Below are 7205 nucleotides of genomic sequence, written 5' to 3'. Positions count from 1 at the left end.
AATGTGAACTCTCAAAGAAGGCTTGAATTTTAGGAAAATTGTTGATTAAACAGTCTTGAATACTAAACAAATCAAATTATTTACACGAGTAATTGCAACAAGCAAATAACATGACTTTTAGATTAGCTTTAAAAAATATCAAAGATAATACTCACAGTAAACAACTTTGTAGGTAATTGGCCACGGCATGTTTCAAACATCAGATGCCTCAATTGTAATCCCAGGTCTTGCCCTTTCATGACACATTAAGCAGGTGAGGTATGTAAATCACCTCAGAGGATTTGCATATGCTATGTCAGAAAAATTGAATTAGCTCATTTACAAGTCAAAAGGTTATTCGACAGAACATCCTTGTCTCTCTAGGTGTATCCCATTTAAAGGTTTTTCCCATGAGAACACTGTAAAACAAGGATAGAGAGCACATTAACTCGCGCACTTGAAATTTGCGCTACATGCGGATGTAAACTTGACTGACACCTGAAATGTGACAAGGGAACCTCATTTATCACCGTTTTTATAAAGGTCACCAGTCAATAGATTCAGAACCATAAGTAAATCCAGGTCCCAAATTCCAATTTTGAAAATTTAAGCAAATGCAAAGTGCCTTAAGCTGGCATTATATCTAATGGCCATTAGAGAAGAAAATGACCCTACTTCTCTCTTGATTTATTACCTCAGTAAACACTGTAAAAATGAGTTTATGGTCTCAATTGCTAGTTTCAAGTTCAATACAGCATGATGTTGATTTAGTTAATTATTCTCCCATTTAGAGTCAAATAGACCATAGGGCAGGGTATGCTTTAGGACGGGACTCCTTGTGATTGACACAACCACAGGGTTTTCCGGTTAGGGTGGTGCCAATGTTTTCATCTTTATTCCTTTCAGAGCGACACGTTAGCTTCACGGTTATATAATATGGGGCCAGGGGAGTGAGTACCTGGTTCGATTCCTGACTGGCTTGACGTTGCTGCATGTCTATACCATGATCTCTTTCCCCGCGTTTCCTGTGTCTCACCACTGTCACTGAAAAATAAAGGCATGAAATGCCCAACAAGTTATCTTAAAAAAATAATAATAAAACTTACACAGTGTGTTTTCAGTTGATGAATGTCAATCACAATCTTTTAGTGATCTAAAAAATGTCTTATTCCATGTTCAGTTGTCCCTCTCTGGTGTCACTTCTGGTTCCAAAAAGCAACATGGCAACGACCAAAAACCAACATGGCGAAGACCAAAAGGCCAAACTCAAGGCCTCAAAACTGTAGTCAACAAACCGAGGGGACATCACAGTGACCTCGTGTACTTCTTATTCTTTTTATAGAGTCTATGGTGTGAACTTATGTTTTGGTGTAAAATCTTAATCTTCAAAGTAACCAGTAACTCCATTTGTCAGATGAATGTAGTGGAGTATTATATTTCCCTCTGAAATGTAGTGGAATAGAAGTATAAAGTAACTGGATAAACTCACATAAAGTACCTTGTTATTGCACTTAGAGTACTTGAGTAAACCTACTTAGTAACATTAAATCACTGTTGATCTGTGTTGCTTGTGCGTGTTTCCATGGTAATCTCATGTACTTATTTCTTTGCATAGCAATATTCATGATAAAACTATGATAGTGTTTAACATGAAACACAGATACGACGTAGAGCAGAGTGTGACTTGATTTTGTTAATTGGAGCTCCACTCTGTTACTTTTATTTAATATGCTTTGCTATTAGATAAGGAAACAGCACTATGGTGTTTTTTAAGCGTGGCTCCTGATGAGCATCAATAAAGAATCCAGTGACTCTTCAGAAGAGAAATGGCTCTCTGATAGTCTGTAACAGAATTAATCGCTGAAAGTATTTGCAATGTTGTTAACATGATGGAAGAGTGCACAGTAAAGGAGTCTGTGTTCATTTTCTCAGAATTTCATTACAGTGGCTTTGCGATACGGACATATTATATAAAGTGTATAATAACAAATCTGTCCCATAGAGTATTCATTACTCAGATGAAAACGGGCTGCATTAACTCTGCCTTGATACTGTTTGTTTTTCTTCAACAAGGAATGAACAATTTCAAGAGGTTGTCGTATTCTGTTTTTACTTGATAATGAGGTTTGGAGAAAAGGCCTTATGGGTCATTGAATCCTGGAAGTAAATGTTGGTTTTCCTGATGCCATTTATTAAAAAATGACAATGTAGGTACAGAATGATTTACATTTTTTTCAGTCTCTTGAAATAAAGTTTATCTGCCCTACACTTGCAGATAAAACCCCATTCTAGTAGCAACATTATCTTCCAAATTCAGAGCACACCTATTGCCTCCACACAGCTCGCAACATGGCGACGGCTGAGCCGGCAGCTAGAAGTTAAAGGTGCTAGCAGCGCTAACAGTGCAAAAAAGGACAACGGCTCTTGATCTGGTTAAAGTTTGGTGTGTTTTTGGTGTTAGGTTCTCATTGGAAATGGGCTGAATCTCACCTGTCTTCATGTGTAAGATGTCTGAATGTAGAAAAAGGCAACCTGGTGAAGAACATAGATTTATTAAAATAGCTAATAATATTCCACAAAGTCTGGTATAGTGATCAAATTAGAAAGAAAAACAAAAGGAGCACGGTTTAATAAAATGTTAATATAATGCCTGAGAAAAGGGCAAAGTTTTTCGCAGCAGGTGAAGTTTTTAACATTAAAAGGATTAAAAACAATAAATCAGCAGCTACAAGTCTATAGTTTATCTTTATTTAATCAAAAAAAAAATCTTTAATTGAGTGTTTTTTTGATTTGTTCATGAACTGTGAAATAAAAACATTTGAAGTGAATTGTCTCACTGAGCTTCTTGTTTTGTTACTACTTGTAACAAGAAACGGCACGAAAAGTCAGTTTTCTTTGAGGATGAGATAATTCAAATCGCGTCTCGAAACAAGGCTGGAAAAAAGACAAAATCCTTTTGATCTGGTTAAAGTTTGGTGTGTTTTTGGTGTTAGGTTCTCATTGGAAATGGGCTGAATCTCACCTGTCTTCATGTGTAAGATGTCTGAATGTAGAAAAAGGCAACCTGGTGAAGAACATAGATTTATTAAAATAGCTAATAATATTCCACAAAGTCTGGTATAGTGATCAAATTAGAAAGAAAAACAAAAGGAGCACGGTTTAATAAAATGTTAATATAATGCCTGAGAAAAGGGCAAAGTTTTTCGCAGCAGGTGAAATTTTTAACATTAAAAGGATTAAAAACAATAAATCAGCAGCTACAAGTCTATAGTTTATCTTTATTTAATCAAAAAAAAAAATCTTTAATTGAGTGTTTTTTTGATTTGTTCATGAACTGTGAAATAAAAACATTTGAAGTGAATTGTCTCACTGAGCTTCTTGTTTTGTTACTACTTGTAACAAGAAACGGCACGAAAAGTCAGTTTTCTTTGAGGATGAGATAATTCAAATCGCGTCTCGAAACAAGGCTGGAAAAAAGACAAAATCCTTTTGCAAAGTTTTTCATTTTCCTTCTGCCGTTTGTGTGATGATGGGTTATTATTATGCAATGGTTCATTAGCATATTTCATATTCTGATTTCAGCTCTTCGTCTGTCTCCATCGCCGGCGACGACGATCGCTGAAGATAGCTTCACGAGAACACACACTGGTGAACATGCCAACGCCGGCTCGTCTTTCAACGAGATAAGCAGTCATCCATCAGTCAGTGTGAGGGCTTCTAAGAGAGCAATGACAAGTCTAAATTGAAGCCGAAGTGGCAACGTGTCGCACACTCGCACGCCATCTGTCAAGTCATCAAAGCTGCTGCTTCCACACGCGTTCGACCAAACAAACACGGGCAAGTGCTGTTTTGTCAAACACTTGAATGCAGGATGAAAACTCCTCCCATCGTCAGCAGCATGAAATATGTAACAATGTCTCTCATACTCACACACTCTCACACACTCACACACACACACACAGGCCTGATGATTTTTTGTGTCAGAGCTGAGTTTTTAGGCAGTTAAAAAAAAAGGGTTGGAGAAGATGAAAGCGGGGGTTGAGCAGTTTGTTCTTAGAGTCCTCGACTCTCTACTCTGTCCCTATATGTATTTCCAATAATACACAATACTGCTGACAAAGGGGTTTCTATTTTGTTTAACGTACTGAATAGCCATTTCCAAGAACCCTTCCAATCCAAAATGTGAAAATGATTCAATTCATTTTTTCAAAACTCCCTCTGCTGTCATGTTCAGCAGAGGGTGCACACACACACACACACACACACACACATGCACACTTATGCTCAGAGGCATAGACATACACATGGAGCGTTCGCAGCAATAATTAGATTTCACTTCAAAGAGCCACGCGGTTGTTTCGGTGATTGGATACTCAAAACTAGCAAGGTGAGGGACTGTGGGTGCTCCAGACCATTCTCTGTTGTTTTAACTGCGGGATGGGCTGTGTATCAATATTGGAGTACACGTGTTTGCGTGTTTAGATATTTGACTATCAAATGGATGGTATTCATCCATTTCGGCAGGACAATCTGAATCTTCCACGAGCCCATGCAAAGGATACCAATTGTTTTTAATATTAGGGAACAGACCATGGAAAGAAAGGTCATAAGACTGTCAGCCATGTGCTAAAGTTGGTTTCTGTTGGGTCCCATAAAAACACTTCTACATTTTCATAAAATTGACATATGTTTCACATCTGAGGACACTCTACTATGATGAATTGGTTTCAACTCAAAAGGATGCTTTTTAAAGAAGATAGCTCCACAGAGTTGGGTCTTTGGGAGCAAGTGCATGACCTCAGACTGGATGTTGGGTGCAACTTTCATGCATTTCTAGCAATGTGTTGAGTAATTAAGTTTCCATTTAAGTCAGGACAATTCTTATCTACCAAAAGTCCATACAAAAGATATGAATTGTCAGTTTTTGATTTATAAGGGAACTGACCAGTCTTTTCTGTTCATTTTTATACTTTAAAGCAAGGTAATCAAATGGATCCTTTTCATATTCAAAGAGAGGTTCCTGAAGATGACATGCCTATAATCTGGAGGTCGTAGCTCCAAGCTAAGGTCTCTTAAAAGAGGAACAGAGGGCTTAATTGATGCCATATTCCCTTTAGTTTAATGACTATTTTACCTAAAATTGTCATAACTTCTCAGAAGTTGGTCCCAGAGACCCCAGATTTTGGACACACGTGGTGGTAGGGGCCTACAATAAGGTCATGTCGCCAAATCCCCTCCAAAGCATCTAGAACAAAAAAATGTCTGTTTGAAAGAGCAAAGCCAACAGTGTGAGGTTTAACAAGTCTGAGAGCATCCGATGCAAAAGTTTGACACATCAGGTACATTTTTTTTCTAGAATTGTCAGAGCCCTGCTTTTTTAATATGATGTAGCCACACCCAAATGTGGCACATTTATGTTGGTTGTTACTCTCTACCACCTGGCATGCCTGCGCGGGAAGTATGAGACCGGACACCCATTGAATGGATCATTTTGCTAGGATAGATTGAATGGAAAGAGATACTGAAATGTCATTACTTTTCAGAAAATGGTTGAAACTGCATGAAACTTGCATGAAACACTCCCTCGGTTACAAAGAGAACACAAAGACAGTACAGATTTGAATGTCCAACACAAAATGAAGACGGTTAGAAATGAAATTGATGAAATTTACAAAATAAACTTTTCTTTCTCAAACAAACAAACAAAAAAAAACTTTTGCCACGTTTATTGTATCTTTTCCAAACACTGCCCGTGGTAGTGAAGTCCCAGCAATTTGTGGAATTGGACAAACTCATATCCAGATATATATGGAACGGCAGAAAGCCAAGGATTAAATATAAAACCTTACAACTCAAGAAAGAACACGGGGGAATGGGGCTTCCATGCTTGTTAGAGTATTATTATGCAGCCCAGCTGAGAGACCTTGTGTGCTGGTGCAATCCGAGCTACCTGGCTAGGTGGAAGGAGTTAGAGTTAGCAATGGCAGACAAGATCCCACTTCCATCAATTATCTCTGATCGAACACTAATCAGACATTTATTGGATAGAACAAATCCGTTTATTAATTTGTCTCTAAAGATTTGGAAGGAAACTCAGACACTGTGCAATATACAGAAAATAGTGAAATTATCAAGATGGTGTGCTTTTGATAGTGACTTTCCCCCCAATGTGAGTGATAAGATATTTGGTACATGGGCAAGAAAAGGGGTGACTGCTTTCTGTACTCTGATAGACAAGGGGGCTCTAAGGAGTTTTCAGTCTATGAGAGAAAAATATCAACTTGGCCAACAAGATTTCTACAGATTCCTCCAAATGCGGAAATATTTTAGAACAATCATGAAGGACATTGACTTGACAAATTCAGAGGATGGATTAATGAAAATCTTTATATCTGCATACAAATCTGAATACAGTACTAAAATTATTTCAAGGATATACAATTGTTTCTTAAATAGAAAATCAGGAGAGGCATTATATATTAAGGAAAAATGGGATATGGAAAGTGGCGGAGCTCTTTCTGAGGAGGAGTGGCATACAATTTGCAAAGTACAGTGGAAAACTACAAGTTCCCTTATTTCGAGAGAATTCAGTTGGAAGAGTTTGGTTCGATTCTTCAGACTCGTCCTGTGCCGCTTTTGCATAGGAGTAATTCCTTTGCAAAAGCGGCACAGGACAAGTAACTCAGAATGTTGGAGACAATGTCAGGTCAACAATGCTGACCACTTTCATATATTTTGGTCCTGCCCTATACTTTCCACCTTTTGGAAGAATATCCACCAGACTTTAGAGGAGTTATTCAGAACTTATATTCCTTATAGATTTGATGTTTTATATCTAGGGAATATCCCACAAAAGCTCTGCTCCCTGGATAGATCCCTTGTGGATATTCTGTTGGCTGCAGGTAAAAAAGCGATAACCCGCAAGTGGCTGAAGCCCCAGTCTCCCTCAACTGAGGACTGGATAGACATTGTCCATCAAATATACAAGATGGAGAAACTGACATACTTTCTCAGACTACGCCAAGACATATATCACAATACATGGTCAAGGTGGCTCAAATTCATCAGGCCCCTGAGACAGGACTTTATATGAGATACTGTACATTTGTGTCATTTGGATATGACCATTCCTCCCAGTTGTTTTGTTTTATGTTGTACACTGTTATTGAAAAAATGAAGAAACTCATGTAAAGTACCTCTCAGAACTACAGTACTTGAATAAGTGT

This window comes from Anoplopoma fimbria, chromosome 22 (assembly GCF_027596085.1).
Source record: "Anoplopoma fimbria isolate UVic2021 breed Golden Eagle Sablefish chromosome 22, Afim_UVic_2022, whole genome shotgun sequence".
Lineage (NCBI taxonomy): Eukaryota > Metazoa > Chordata > Actinopteri > Perciformes > Anoplopomatidae > Anoplopoma > Anoplopoma fimbria.
The sequence above is the reverse complement of the archived record's forward strand: the minus strand, read 5'-3'. Positions refer to the sequence as shown.